The following is a 15152-nucleotide window of genomic DNA, read 5'->3' as shown; positions in this document are numbered from 1 at the left end:
GAGCTTCAGCTCTGCTATGGACACGGGGAGAGCTGCCTGCCCCTCAGTCCTGGCTCCCTCACCAAGAGCTGGGAGCTGCCAGTTGAGTTGGACTGTGGGCCCATTAATCATGCACGTGACAGGCATTCTCTCTCTTCCAAAAGATAGCAGAGGGAGGAACACTCCCAAACTCATTCTATGAGGCCACCATCACCCTGATACCAAAACCAGACAAAGACGTCACAAAGAAAGAAAACTACAGGCCAATATCACTGATGAACATAGATGCAAAAACCCTCAACAAAATACTAGCAAACATAATCCAACAGCACATTAAAAGGATCATACACCATGATCAAGTGGGATTTATTCCAGGAATGCAAGGTTTCTTCAATATACGCAAATCAATCAACGTGATACGCCATATCAACAAACTGAAGGAGAAAAACCATATGATCATCTCAATAGATGCAGAGAAATCTTTTGACAAAATTCAACACCCATTTATGATAAAAACCCTGCAGAAAGTAGGCATAGAGGGAACTTTCCTCAACATAATAAAGGTCATATATGACAAACCCACAGCCAGCATCGTTCTCAATGGTAAAAAACTGAAACCATTTCCACTAAGATCAGGAACAAGACAAGGTTGCCCACTCTCACCACTCTTATTCAACATAGTTTTGGAAGTTCTAGCCACAGCAATCAGAGAAGAAAAAGAAATAAAAGGAATCCAAATAGGAAAAGAAGAAGTAAAGCTATCACTGTTTGCAGATGACATCATAGTATACATAGAGAATCCTAAGGATGCTACCAGAAAACTACTAGAGCTAATCAATGAATTTGGTAAAGTAGCAGGATACAAAATTAATGCACAGAAATCTCTGGCATTCTTATATACTAATGAAGAAAAATCTGAGAGTGAAATTAAGAAAACACTCCCATTTACCATTGCAACAAAAAGAATAAAATATCTAGGAATAAACCTACCTAAGGAGACAAAAGACCTGTATGCAGAAAATTATAAGACACTGATGAAAGAAATTAAAGATGATACAAATAGGTGGAGAGATATAACATGTTCTTGGATTGGAAGAATCAATATTGTGAAAATGACTCTACTACCCAAAGCAATCTACAGATTCAATGCAATCCCTATCAGACTACCATTGGCATTTTTTACGAACTAGAACAAAAAATTTCACAATTTGTATGGAAACACAAAAGATCCCGAATAGCCAAAGCAATCTTGAGAACAAAAAATGGAGCTGGAGGAATCAGGCTCCCTGACTTCAGACTATAAGACAAAGATACAGTAATCAAGACAGTATGGTACTGGCACAAAGACAGAAATATAGATCCATAGAACAGGATAGAAAGCCCAGAGATAAACCCACACACATATGGTCACCTTATCTTTGATAAAGGAGGCAAGAACATACAGTGGAGAAATGACAGCCTCTTCAATAAGTGGTGCTGGGAAAACTGTACAGGTACTTGTAAAAGTATGAAATTAGAACACTCCCTAACACCATACACAAACATAAGCTCAAAATGGGTTAAAGACCTAAATGTGAGGCCAGATACTATCAAACTCTTAGAGGAAAACATAGGCAGAACACTCTATGGCATAAATCACAGCAAGATCCTTTTTGACCCACCTCCTAGAGAACTGGAAATAAAAACAAATATAAACAAATGGGACCTAATGAAACTTAAAAGCTTTTGCACAGCAAAGGATACCATAAATAAGACCAAAAGACAACCCTTAGAATGTGAGAAAGTAGTTGCAAATGAAGCAACTGACAAAGGATTAATCTCCAAAATTTATAAGCAACTCATGCAGCTCAATAACAAAAAAACAACCCAGTCCAAAAATGGTCAGAAGACCTAAATAGACGTTTCTCCAAAGAAGATATACAGATTGCCAACAAACACATGAAAGATTGCTCAACATCATTAATCATTAGAGAAATGCAAATCAAATCTACAATGAGATATCATCTCACACCAGTCAGAATGGCCATCATCAAAAAACTCTAGAAACAATAAATGCTGGAGAGGGTGTGGAGAAAAGGGAACACTCTTGCACTGCTGGTGGGAATGTAAATCGATACAGCCACTATGGAGAACAGTATGGAGGTTCCTTAAAAAACTACAAATAGAACTACCATATGACCCAGCAATCCCACTACTGGGCATATACCCTGAGAAAACCATAATTGAAAAAGAGTCATGTACCAAAATGTTCATTGCGGCTCTATTTACAATAGCCAGGACATGGAAGCAACCTAAGTGTCCATCAACAGATGAATGGATAAAGAAGATGTGGCACATATACACAATGGAATATTACTCAGCCATAAAAAGAAATGAAAGTGAGTTATTTGTAGTGAGGTGGATGGACCTGGAGTCTGTCATACAGAGTGAAGTAAGTCAGAAGGAGAAAAACAAATACCGTATGCTAACACATGTATATGGAATCTAAGAAAAAAAAATGTCATGAAGAGCCTAGGGGTAGGACGGGAATAACACAGACCTACTAGAGCATGGACTTGAGGATATGGGGAGGGGGAAGGGTAAGCTGTGACAAAGTGAGAGAGTGGCATGGACATATATACACTACCAAACGTAAAATAGATAGCTAGAGGGAAGCAGCCACATAGCACAGGGAGATCAACTAGGTGATTTGTGACCACCTAGAGGGGTGGGATAGGGAGGTGGGAGGGAGGGAGATGCAAGAGGGAAGAGATATGGGAACATATGTATATGTGTAACTGATTCACTTTGTTGTAAAGCAGAAACTAACACACCATTGTAAAACAGTTATATTCCAATAAAGATGTTAAAAAAACAATGGAAGGCTTATGTTAGGCAAGGAATTCATAAATACTGGAGAAAGACCCAGTGTTCCAGTTTTCCAGTATTAGGCTAAGAGTTGTAGCTTTTGTAACAGATAATTTCATTTTTAAAAATGAGGATCATGTTCCCTCACTCAGATTGTGGAGCTCTGATCTTGCAGCTGAGTCATCACTTACGTTCAGTAGATGAGACACTAGCACAGGGTGTTTTTCCTATAGGTACTTGCTAAATCCCTGTGAAATAGTATTATATGGATTTGTGATGGGGTTGGATAGAAGGATTTATCTTAAATTCCCTAATTCTCAGAAAATCAAATTCTGTCACTTAAACCTCAGTTTTCTCAGTAATTTCCTCATGAGAAACTGGGAATCCCAAACTTTTCTCTCTCACCTAAAATTTTATTTATATTTATTTATTTATTTATGTTATTGAAGTACAGTTGATTTACAATGTTGTGTTAATTTCTGCTGTACAGCAAAGTGATTCAGTTATACAAATATATACATTTTTTAATATTCTTCTTTAAACATATATATATATATATATATATATATATATATATATATGTGTGTGTGTGTGTGTGTTTTAAGATTTTATTTTTTTATGGCTGTGCCTTGTGGCTTGTGAGATCTTAGTTTGCCGACCAGGGATCAAATCCGGGCCCAACGGCAGTGAAAGCATGGAGTCCTAACCACTGGACCACCAGGGAATTCCCTCTATTCTTTTCCATTTTGGTTTATCACAAGATATTGAGTATAGTTCTCTGTGCTATACAGTAGGTCCTTGCTGTTTCTCCATCCTATGTATAATAGTTTACATCTGCTAACCCCAAACTCCTAATCCATTCCCTCCCCAGGCCCCTCCCCTTTGGCAACCACAGGTCTGTTCTCTATGTCTGTGGGTCTGTTTCTGTGTCATAGATAAGTTCATTTGTGTCGTATTTTATATTCCACATACAAGTGATATCCTATGGTATTTGTCTTTCTCTTTCTTACTTCACTCAGTATGATAATCTCTAGGTCCATCCATGTTCCTGCAAATGGCATTATTTCATTCTTTTTTTATGGCTGTCATTCACCTAAAATTTTGATTGCAGAAGCAGACCCAACTCAGAGTCACACTCCGTGGAAATAGGCAATATGGGATGGGCTTGTTGGTAACGTCTCTAACTACAGGGTCTCTAATTTTTTTGCTGTGAAATTATTTAAGTTGAGTGGTTTTTCTCTTGGAAGCTCCTGTTACTTATCCAGCTTCATTGTTAAAGCCTAAACATTTTTACTGCAAGGAAGTCATCCAAATGTGTTGAAATATTAGTCTCCCAGTGAAGACTCTTAAAACAACATATTATTTCAACACTCCCTGCTTCAAGGACCAGTTGTTTCAACATTCCCTGAGTCTCAACCCATATCACAGCCAAGCCTTTCTTCTGCAAGTGTCTGAAGATTTACATTTCCATCTACTTAGAAGGGGACGTCTTTGACTTCAGTGCAGCCATGATGGAGGCAAGGTTGGTGCTGGTATCTGAAAGTTCTCTTGTTGGGTGAGGCACCCTTTGGTCTTCCTACGTGTGGTTTCATTACTCTCATTACATTCATTGTTTCATTCTTTCCTCATACTGTTAATATTTTAGAAGAAAAGTTAACACTGATTACCGTGAAAATCCACGTGGAAGTTCTGCTTAGAATGACTCACATAAAAATCTCAACACTCATCCAAAGCATGTTTATCAAGTGACACAAATGATCATTAATTCTTTTCCTCAAATAATAATAAGGTTACTCCTTTATCATAAATAACACCTTATTCAGAGTATGGCGCCTTATTCAAGATTCAAAATGTATTCTTTCAACTCCCGAATGTTATTTGTTTTACTCATTGACCCCCTCATAATAAGTGTCACCAATGAATTTTGCTTTACCTTTATTATGATAATATAGTTAGGTAGGCTAAACAAATATCATTAAGCAGGGAAAATATAAGTCGCTATTGTAGACACCATGGAGGAAATTCAGACCAGTAAATGGCAATGCCTGCCCTGCCAGGTTGAATAACTAATACTTGACTGACTATCATAAGTACTGTACAAATGTATGAACAAAATACTCGGGGAATATGGAGGGAGAAGAGATGGGTTCAACAATTTCTAACAGACACGTGAAAGAGATATACCAATGCAGCCTTACACAAAAATCACCCTCGTCAAATCCTCTCACCTTTTCCCCACTTGTTCTTGCAAAGACAATCTATTTGGGGAGCATGTGAAGCTCTTCAGCACCCTCTGTCGCCACTCACATCAACTCTACAAATCACCATCTGCCCTTTGAAACGGGTTTCACATGCCCTCCCTCCCCAGCTACCCACTCACCCTCTCGACGGCCTCATCGCAAAACTCATGAGGGGAGTTGCCTGTGTGGTTAGCTGAGTACAGGCCAGGCCAGGAAGCTTCATGTGAAAGAGGAGTTGCTGGTGGTTTGGCTGAGAGAACAGAAGTCTTGCCAAAGATGGCTCTGCTGCTCGCTTTAGAAGTGATGTGTGGTGGCCTCAAGGCTGTTTTCCCCACAGGGCTGAAAAACAGCTCATGAAAAATGACATGATGGCACATGGAGATTATCTTGGTGCCCCCTCCGAGCTCACACACAGAGTGTACACCCTCCTTTGGCCAGAGGACTTAAAACATCATTTCCACTGACCGCAGACTCTGAAGCTCTGTGTGCACTTGTAATTGGCCTTTAAAGGGCTTCCTTGAGCAGACTCTGTGATACTGAAAGCTTTGCACACACAAGTCATGTAGACCACACCTACACTGTAAACCACAGATTTGGCCACAGCGTTCACTGACTCACTGTTTTGTGTTTACAGAGTCCTTGCTCACCCTGGGCTCCAACATTGAGAAAGACAAGAGTTCACTTCTAGTTGAATTCCCAGAATATCTTTGAAACTTCTCTTGCTTATTCTTCAAGCTTTTCCCTCTATAAAAGGAAGAAGAATATCTTATCCTATTAGATACTCAAAGAAGTTTTATGTAATAGATGTAAAATAAACCAAGAGAAACAAAAAGATACGATGTAGAACAAAATCCCCACTGCCTTCTACACTACTCACAGAACCAAGAAAGAGACATACATCTGACTTTGAATTTAGAATTAGAAAAAGCAAGGAATGTAGGATTAGAAAGTAAATTGATGATCTTTTGGACCCACGTTGTTCCAATTCACCAAACATTTGTGGGGCACCCTCTGGGCACCGGGCACTCGACTAAATAAATACTTGGGATTCACAGATGTGTAAGATGTGGTCCCCGACCTCAAGGAGCTCACTGAATATGCAGACAGGAGAAAGTCAACAGTCACTGGAAACGTGGCGTGGCGAGTGTTGAAACAGCTGGAAGCCCGTCACCTTGGGAGCACAGAGGCTGGACCCAGCTCTGCTGCGCAGGGGAGATTGAATTGCCTGAGGGGAAGAGAAAATATTTGCGGTGGGCATTTAAAGATGAGTCCAACCATCTCCTCAGTCTACACCCAGAAACATGGAATCACGCACGTTGGGGGCCTCAGGCAACAGGCCAGTGTCTCCATAGTCAGAGAAGAGCAAAGATGAGGGAAGGATGGGAGGGCAGACAGCTCAGCGGCTCCAACAGAGTGCAAATGCCGGATGCAGCTGGAGCAGGTGAGGGAGGAGGTCAAGGCTTTTTAACAACAGCTGCGACAGCTAGGACCCCACCCCTAGGATCCTTCGAAAGGAAAGCCAAGCCCATGAAGACATCAGAGGTGACCCCAAGAAGGGCATGTCAGGACTCTTCAACTAAGCTCTGCAGGAGAATATATATCTTTAATTTACTTTTTTTAAAACATCTTTATTGGAGTATAATTGCTTTACAATGGTGTGTTAGTTTCTGCTGTATGACAAAGTGAATCAGCTATACATATACACGTATCCCCATATCTCCTCCCTCTTGCGTCTCCCTAATTTACTTTTAATTATTTTTGTTTGTAAGAAAATGTATTGAGTTCTTACGCATATTTCGTCCTGGCTTCAGATTGAAGAAATCCTAGTGGGTGAAATAACATTTGAGAGATCTGGGATCCACAGCATTAACATGGCGTTATGGACCATCTTTGATGCAATCAGTCTGTGGATTAACCACTTCGGGAACTGTGCGCCTCTAAGGCTTGCAATTCATAACAAAGCACATGGTTTGAGCCCTTAAGTTTCAGGCTAGGATGGGAATTAAGTCATCTGCACAAATAAGTGAAATGCAATGGACATGGTAAAATGGGTCATTTGAAGTATAGAAGGAATTTGCATTTTTCCACCGGAAAAGATTTCCACTCATGGTACCTATTGGCTTCCTTCACTCCTGTCTGCTCTCTTCAAGCTTGTGTGCTGGAACCCCTTCTTTTGCCACCAGCCCATCCCTCCCTGCAAGTTCATTTTCATCGACAATGCTTCCCAGAGCTCCCCTACCCCTACTCCAGGTGCACCCACCTACCTCCCGGAGGCAAGTCACATCACCCCATCTGAAAACACAGTCATTTCTTCCCGAATTATGGTTCTCTTCCTGAACGATTCTCTTGTTAAACGATGTTGCTCTCTTACCCAGACCACACATCTGGACGTCCTCCCCGTCTTCCCTCTTTGCCTGTCCCTGCACACCAAGGCAATCCACATTCGGTCTGTGGGTTCCACAGCCTTACCTTCTGTCTCTCCGACTAAAGCTATTGGTGGAAACAAAGAGAAACTCACTCGAGGTAAACCATGTCAGAGGAGTTTGGGGGTAAAGCCACAGCAGATAATTCGAAGGCCCCCCGAGGGGATGACAGAAGCCAGCAGGCCAGCACGAGGACTCTGACTGCAACTAGAAATTTAGGGAAGGATTCTCTCTCCCTCTCTCTCTAGGGCCCAATGATCTCATCTCCCGCTTTGAAAATCACCTTCTCTCTGACGCTTCCCCTGCATCTGCAGTCTGCAGATATGGATACCAGGTCCTCATCTGTGTGATCACAGCACCGGGCTCAGAGCACGATTGAACAATCACAGTGATCAGCATGGACCATCCGTGTCTGCAGACCTGTCTAGCTCACCTGTCATAGTCTCCAAAGAGTGTGAATTCCTTGAGGGCTGTAATGTGTTCTGTCCATCCCTGTATATTCCCCGGGACTTATGACAATATTAGGCACCGAGTATTCCTCAAAAAACGCTTGCTGCACGGATGCCTTCCCCCACCTCCAAGTGCGCCCATTTGTTGTGACCTTGGTACAGACCTCAGCATCTCTGGCTTATTGCGGTCCTCTCAAGCTGGTCTCTGGCTTCTACCGTCTCCTCCCTGATTGGAGTCCCCTGTTTTCCTGCTCGCGTGTACAATACGTTCCTCACAGAGCGGCTGCAATGATTACTTGGAAACAGAAGTTAGACCACGCCGGTGCTCTGCTCCAGACTTGCCAGTGTCTTCCCATCTCAGGCAGCGTGAAAGCCAAGTCCTCGCGCAGGCCGGCGAGGCTCCGCGGGATCTGACTCTGCTCGGCCTCCTCCGGTTTACCTCCCGCTTCTCTCCTCTCCCTCCCTGCTCTCCGGCCACCGCGGCCGCCTGGCTGTTCCTCCAGCACATCCTCCCAGGACCCGTGTTTCCTGTGCTTTGCCTGAAACTCTTGGCTCAGATATCTTCGTGGCTGCTTCTTCAATTCCATGAAGTCCTGACTCACACGTGAGCCTATCATAAAGACCGGTGCCCCAAGCCCCCTGTGAAATGGGAACTGCTGTTCCCAAACACCCTACGCCCCTTGCGCTGCTTGGGTCTTTGGGATTTCTTATATATTTTATATTAATTTTATGTTGCATGTCTTAAACTGCTTGAGTATCTGTTTCTTTAAGTCAGAGACTTTTAATTTTTTGTTTACTGCTGTATCCCTAACACCTAAAATAGTGCTTGTCACTTAATAAAGGCTGAAAGACGTTTTTGAATGAGTGCATAAACAAATAGAAAGACATTTATAGTGATTTTCCCATTTACTTCCCCCCGTTTTAACCAGTTCTTGTGGCTTTCTTCTTCTGATATTGTAACTCTATTGTTGGTTGCCAAACTGACCACAAATCCTCTATTTCTTGGAGTCAACTTTTGCTTTAACACTTATATCAGAAATGGAGTGCACTTCCATCCCAGGGGGGCAAGAAAATATTCCTGTGCAGATAGATGGGTATTAGAGGTATCAATAATTCAAGACTTCTAAACCCTGCATATGTATGTATACTTCTCCGGTATATGTACGTATGTGAGAGTGTACATTTCTGTGCCTGTGTCTGTGCATGCAGACATTTCCTAGCTCTGTCAACTGGAAGAGCTCAGAAGTAAAGATATTCCTAGAGTAATGAGTTTACTGAATGCTCAAATCTTGATGTCTAATACTGAAAGGAAACAAGAATCCTGAGAAGAATAGCTGATAGGGTAGGCGAAAGATCAGCCTAGAATATTTTGTTGTGTCAGAAAGCAAGACAGCATGAAAACCATAAATGAGAACATGTCACAAGGACACAGGAGCCAGACTGAAAAGGGCTCCCATGGGTGACATCTGGTACACTTTGAAGATTACGGTGATTATGCATGGTATGCATAGTAGTGAACTGTAAATCACTGAAAACAAATTAAGTCTAAGCAGATAATAAGTAGAAAAATAAACAGACGCGGAGAAGGAGTGCTTCCGATTACAATAGAATGCTGGGTGCTGGCTGGTAAATGGAGGGTAGAGAAAGGAAGTTACCATTTGCAATCATCACTGTAGAGATTGGATCGGGGAAGACTAATGAATGGATGCTGGATCTAGTGGGAAATTTTGAGGAAGAGCAAGACATTTGTATAATTTTAACTGTCTCCCTATAGATTGCTTACTATTGCAAGGGGAAAGCGTAGTAATTACACAATGAGAAAACCATGCACCTTGAGCAGGTGATCAAAATTAACATCCCCTGCGAGGGACAGTTGGATATCACATGCCTCATGGAGGATACCCTGTGAGGGATTTGATATTACCTGTTTTGTATTCTGGGAGAAAATACATAATCTGAAAGTATGCACAAAAATGTATCAGGCAGGGCTTCCCTGGTGGCGCAGTGGTTGAGAGTCCGCCTGCCGATGCAGGGGACACGGGTTCGTTCCCCGGTCCGGGAAGATCCCACGTGCCACGGAGCGGCTGGGCCCGTGAGCCATGGCCGCTGAGCCTGCGCGTTCGGAGCCTGTGCTCTGCAAAGGGAGAGGCCACGGCGGTGAGAGGGCCGCGTACCGCAAAAAAAAAAAAAAAAAAAAAAAAAAAAAAAAAAAAAAAATGTATCAGGCAAACCCCGAATGAGGACAATTCTATTTTTTAAAGAGGGTGGTAGGTGGCGTTCTTCAAAAACATCAGTGTGATTGAAAAACAAGAAATGCTGTGCTAGACTAAATAAGGCTAAAAGAACATAAACAACAAACTTATAATTCACCTAAACTACATCCTGGATTGGAAGAGAAAAAGTGCTATTCAGGACCTCACTCGATAGACTGTAGTAACTATTGCATCAATATTGAATTTACTGAAACTGGTAACTATACTGCAATCATGTGAAAGAGTGTTCCTGCTCTTAGGGAATGCACACTTAAATATTTAAGGGTGAAGAGCCTTGATGAATACAATTTATCCTGGAAAGTTTCTGGGAAAAAAAAGTGAGGGTATATAGATAGACATATAAAGCAAATGACAAAGCAAATAAAGTTAAAAGTTAACAAGAGGTGAATCTGGTCAAAAAGTATATGGCTTCTTTTGTATTACCAGTCAGACTCCGTATCCGCAGGTTCCGCATCTGTGGGTTCAACCAAACTCATATACCAATGGGCCGGCTGTAATCCACCATTTTATACAAGGGATTTGAACATTCGAAGATTTTGGTGTCCTCTGGGGGTCCTGGAAGCAATCCCCTGTGGATATTGAAGGATGACTGTATTCTTATTCTTCAATTTTCTTGAAGTTTGAAATTATTTCCAATTAAAATGTTTAATTTATTTTAAAGGCACTACCACATATTAGGGAAAGGTCTCTTCCCTGAACTTCTGCAGACCCCTAGAAGAGTCTGTCGGCTGCACTGCTGGGATGCCTACCATTAACTCTCTCTCTTCGGGACCCGCGGCTGCCCCTCCCCTCTGCCCCCGAGGGATGGCAGCCCCAGCGCTAGTAACCCAGTAGGTGTGCAGGAGACCTCTGTGGAAGGCTTGGAGATAGAGAGAGAAATCACATCATGGTGTAAGGAACAATTCAAAATTATTTATGGCACCCTGTTCTTAACTTTTCCTGGCTGTCTGAGTCCATGGAAATAGTCTCGCTCTGGCTCTGTTTCCAGGCCATTGGCCTCCCACCATGGGGTTCTAAGACAGAAATGGCTACAACCAGATTTGGGGCCTGAAATATCAGTTTTCTTCCTCCTCCTGCTACCTGCCCCTTACTCTGCTACTGCGGTTGCTGGTGTTTAAAGAAAAGAGGAGAAGACATTGCAAACATATTGAGCATTTATTTTCTCTCCAAAACTGTGCAAAGCACTTTGCAGAAATAATTTCATTTAAAACTCACAACAGTAAAGGAGAAACTAACACACTATTGTAAAACAGTTATACTCAAATAAAGATGTTAAAAAAAAAAAAAGAAAAAGAAAAGAACTCATATCAATGACCTCAGGTTCCACCTTTAAGAAACTTAAAAAAAAAAAGCCAATTAAAGCCAAAGCAGAAATAAAGAAATAATAAAGGTCAAAAAATAAATAAATAAATAAATAATAAATAAAACTCACAACAGCCAAGACATACGTACTATTATGATTCCCATTTTCCAGGTGATGGAATCATCATTTATCAGTATCTTGGCTAAGGTCTCAAGCCCCTCTAAGCTCCTACTACATGTTGCGACCGAGATGGCTGACTTCCGATGCCAGAGAAGACAAAACAAGCCTGTCGGAAGTCTGCAATGAGAAAGAAGTGTAGTGTAGGTGTGGTGTTCTTACTTTTTAAAGTACTTAGGTTGCTAGCCTTCGTTAGCGTCCCTGGGAAATCTGAAGTAACGTGGGAAGAACCCTGCTGCCCTCTAGTGGACATTCTGCGCTATGACTCCCATCAAGATGTTAGCAATTTTGGTTCTGCCAGTGTGAAATCAATACCTGAAAACATCAAGAGGTACGTATAGAATCCATTTCGTTTTTATGTCATATCTGGGAGCAGAGCCTTTTTGATCCCAAACCATGCTACAGCTTCTCCTGGAAATTAATCTGCGGTGCCAATTGGCTGTCACCAAGCACAACCTCATGTTGGAGCAATCATTTTTTAAAATGATTTGAACCACAGGACATTTTACAAAGTGGGCTTTTTTTTACATACTCTAAAATTTTAATCTTTATAATATTCTTGTGGAGTAGATATATTAACCCCACTTTATAAATGAAAAACCTGAAGCTCAAAGATGTAGAGAGACTTTCTCAAGTCTCTACATTTAGTTAACAATAAGGCTGAAATATGAATATATTTCTTCTTAATTCAAATCCAGACTTCCTTTCCTCCCTCCCTCCCTTCTTCCCTCCTTCCCTCTATCTTTCCTTCCACTCCTCCTGTCTTCTCCTTCCTCTCTCTCCCTTTCTTCTTCTTTCTCTCCCTTTGTTTCCACATCTGTACGTTGTCTTCTGGGGCAGGAATAGTCGGCCGGCTGGCGCCCCACCAGAGCCCGGCCCTCTGGAGCACATTCCAGCCCGTGAGACACCAGCAGACACATGAGCTGGGGTCCGGGGTGCCCTTTGTTCTCCTGGGACAGGGCTCTCCTTGCCTCCCTCTCCTCCTTGTGTGACAACAACACGTGACTCAGGCTGTAAAATGAAACTGCTGGACTCATGCTGTAAAATGAGACTTGCTGGACTGGGGCTGACACAGCTGAGCTGGTGTACGCCAGCCGCCATCCCCTGGGAGGGCTCGCTCTCTGTATAAGAAAAGGATCCTTCTGTTTGTTTGCCACTGTAGGCAGAGCTTTTGAAACGTTTCTGATGGATGGGGTGCCCATCAAGTGACAGCGCGGGGCCAGGACCGAGTCCCAGCCTCCTGAGCTCAGAGTCTACACTGCCTGGGCTGCAGGGCCCATGGTTTTCAGAGATGATCCCAATTCCAGCGATCCTTTCTCCAGGCTTTCCTCAGCCTTCCCCTTAGACATTCCCACTTTATTTTCTATAGTTTTCCATCAAAAACACTGACTAGCTCTGAAAGAGGAAAAAAAAAATCAAGATGTAGAAACCATCAGGGGAACAAAAAGCCCCTCTTGGCCTTAAATAATAATCTGCAATGTGGGTTCTTTGGTAAATCATTTTCTGAAAGCCCGAGGCCACAGACATTTGAGCCAGGCCGAAAGATAATAGCCTTGGCCAGAGCACCCCCACTTCTTCCTTGATGCCCCTTTGCATCAATTCTTCTTCTCGAGCACCTGACTGATGCTGAGGAGGGCCCAAGTGGCTCTGTGCGGACGCCCAGTACAATCTCCATCCTCACCTTCCCGCGAGAGTCTCACAAGGCACCTCGTTCATCCATCAGACCCACCTGCTTTCTGATAGGTCCTCAGCGTCTCCACTGGCTCAGTGACCATCCCCAGCCTCTCTGTAAAAAGCACCTGAAGCCGCTCAAGCACTCCAGGGCCTCTGTCCAGGGCTCACCTCCTACCCGTTCCCAGCCCCATCTGGAGCTCAGTTTCCATCCCATGCTTTGTACTTTTTCACTCCTCTTTCCAGGCCCCGTAGACAGATTCTTTGAAGGGATCAAATTGCTTCATCTCTTCCCTGGAGGCCTTCTCAGCTCTCCTTAGGCCTCATGCCGCGTGGCGCTAGGTGCCCTGTCTGTGCCTGGAGTGGACAAATGTAACTCCAGACCCAGATCCAGGTCATGGGGAGTTCAGACACTTAGCACAGCACGTGGGACATTTTTCTGCAGGCTGATTCACATGCATTAAAATAGTACGTCAATCCTACTGAATCAACTGCCTCTAATTCTTTCAAACACTAGGATGTTACTGCTGGGAAAAGCCAAGTGAAGGCATCTGTGTCCAAGCCCTCGAGAATTACCCCTTTCCCTCTTTCAACATGACAGTGTCACCTGGAAGTACAGCGGGGCTGCATTTGACCCAGTGGTAACAGCTACAAGACACTGGGTCAGTGGTTCCAGCTGGCAAACTTTTGGGTTCAGCAGCTGCCAGATGGGCAAAGCTTAGCAGTAATTCCTACAATGGCTCTTGGGAAAGGTTAAGTCTTTCTTGGAGAACTGAGGTCAAGAAACTTGTGGCTGATAGTAGGAAAAGAGTTTAAATGCACAATGTAAGGGAACAGATGGCAAGAGATTCTTCCCTACCTACTGGGAGATTCTATCCTCTTCCAAAGGCCAGGTCTTATAAGCATCAATAAACTTGATTATTTTCTTCTTTGCTCCCAATATCTATGCAGCTGGGCCTCTGTTAACCGCACCCCACCTCCCCGGTGTTTGCTGGGAAAGATGCAGTAGAGATCAGCTGATGGAATATGTGCGGGGGTTCTCTGGCTAAAGAGCTTGTCCTGGTCTAGACGGAATATGAGGTTGGAATATCAGCTGTCACTTCTATTTGTTCTAGGGATGTGGACTGAAACTATCTAGCTAAGCGAAACGAATTTTGCTATAAGATGGAAGACTGTATACGTAGATCGCAGAAGCCATCTTGCAAATGGCCCTCTGCTTAGGAAATGTGACTGGGTTTACCCAAATCTTAGTAGCAACCAGAGGATTTTGGAACTAGAAGTGGGTATTTCAACAGAATACCATGGGACCAGAGTCCACTTGGTAACTATAGTGGGATGTAGTTATTGAGCAGAGTCTCCTACCACTCACCCCTCCAGCCAGACAGCTCTCCACTCATTTATTTCTGAGTTTCAAGTGTAGCAAAGTGACTAAGAGCCCGGAGTGTTAAGTCAGGTGACTGGGACTGATCCTAAGTGCTATTCAGCATCTGTCTGCTTCAACCTGTAAAATAAGGATAATAATAATGGTCATAAGGGTAATAATAACTAAACTTTGCATAGCATTTACTATATGCTTGGCATCATTCCAAGCACTTTGCATTTATTTAATATTAATAATTCAATTATTTATATTTATAAAGCACTGTTTTATAGCAGAAATGCTGCTTGCAAAAGTGTTAAATTCTTGAGTCGGCTCATGAGCAAAGGAAGTATGCATATTCAGAATGACCCCCTGGAAATTCCTTAAGTTTCCCGTCAAATATGATACATGATAGAGCTGACCCAAGCTA

At 42.8% G+C, this 15152-nt stretch overlaps 1 long non-coding RNA gene across 1 annotated transcript in view; it reads right to left on the bottom strand.

The window, feature by feature from the left end:
• The window catches only part of LOC136794538 (uncharacterized), a 30769-nt gene extending 22308 nt beyond the window's left edge, over positions 1 to 8461 (bottom strand). Inside the window, exon 1 of the long non-coding RNA XR_010841502.1 lies at positions 8103 to 8461. This is a non-coding gene — a long non-coding RNA (uncharacterized lncRNA). The remainder of the gene's footprint in view (positions 1 to 8102) is intronic.
• Positions 8462 to 15152: the final 6691 nt, after the last annotated feature.

Source organism: Kogia breviceps, chromosome 7, assembly GCF_026419965.1.
Source record: "Kogia breviceps isolate mKogBre1 chromosome 7, mKogBre1 haplotype 1, whole genome shotgun sequence".
NCBI classification, from domain to species: Eukaryota; Metazoa; Chordata; class Mammalia; order Artiodactyla; family Physeteridae; genus Kogia; species Kogia breviceps.
Note: the sequence above shows the minus strand (reverse complement) of the source record. Positions and strands in the feature narration are given on the sequence as shown.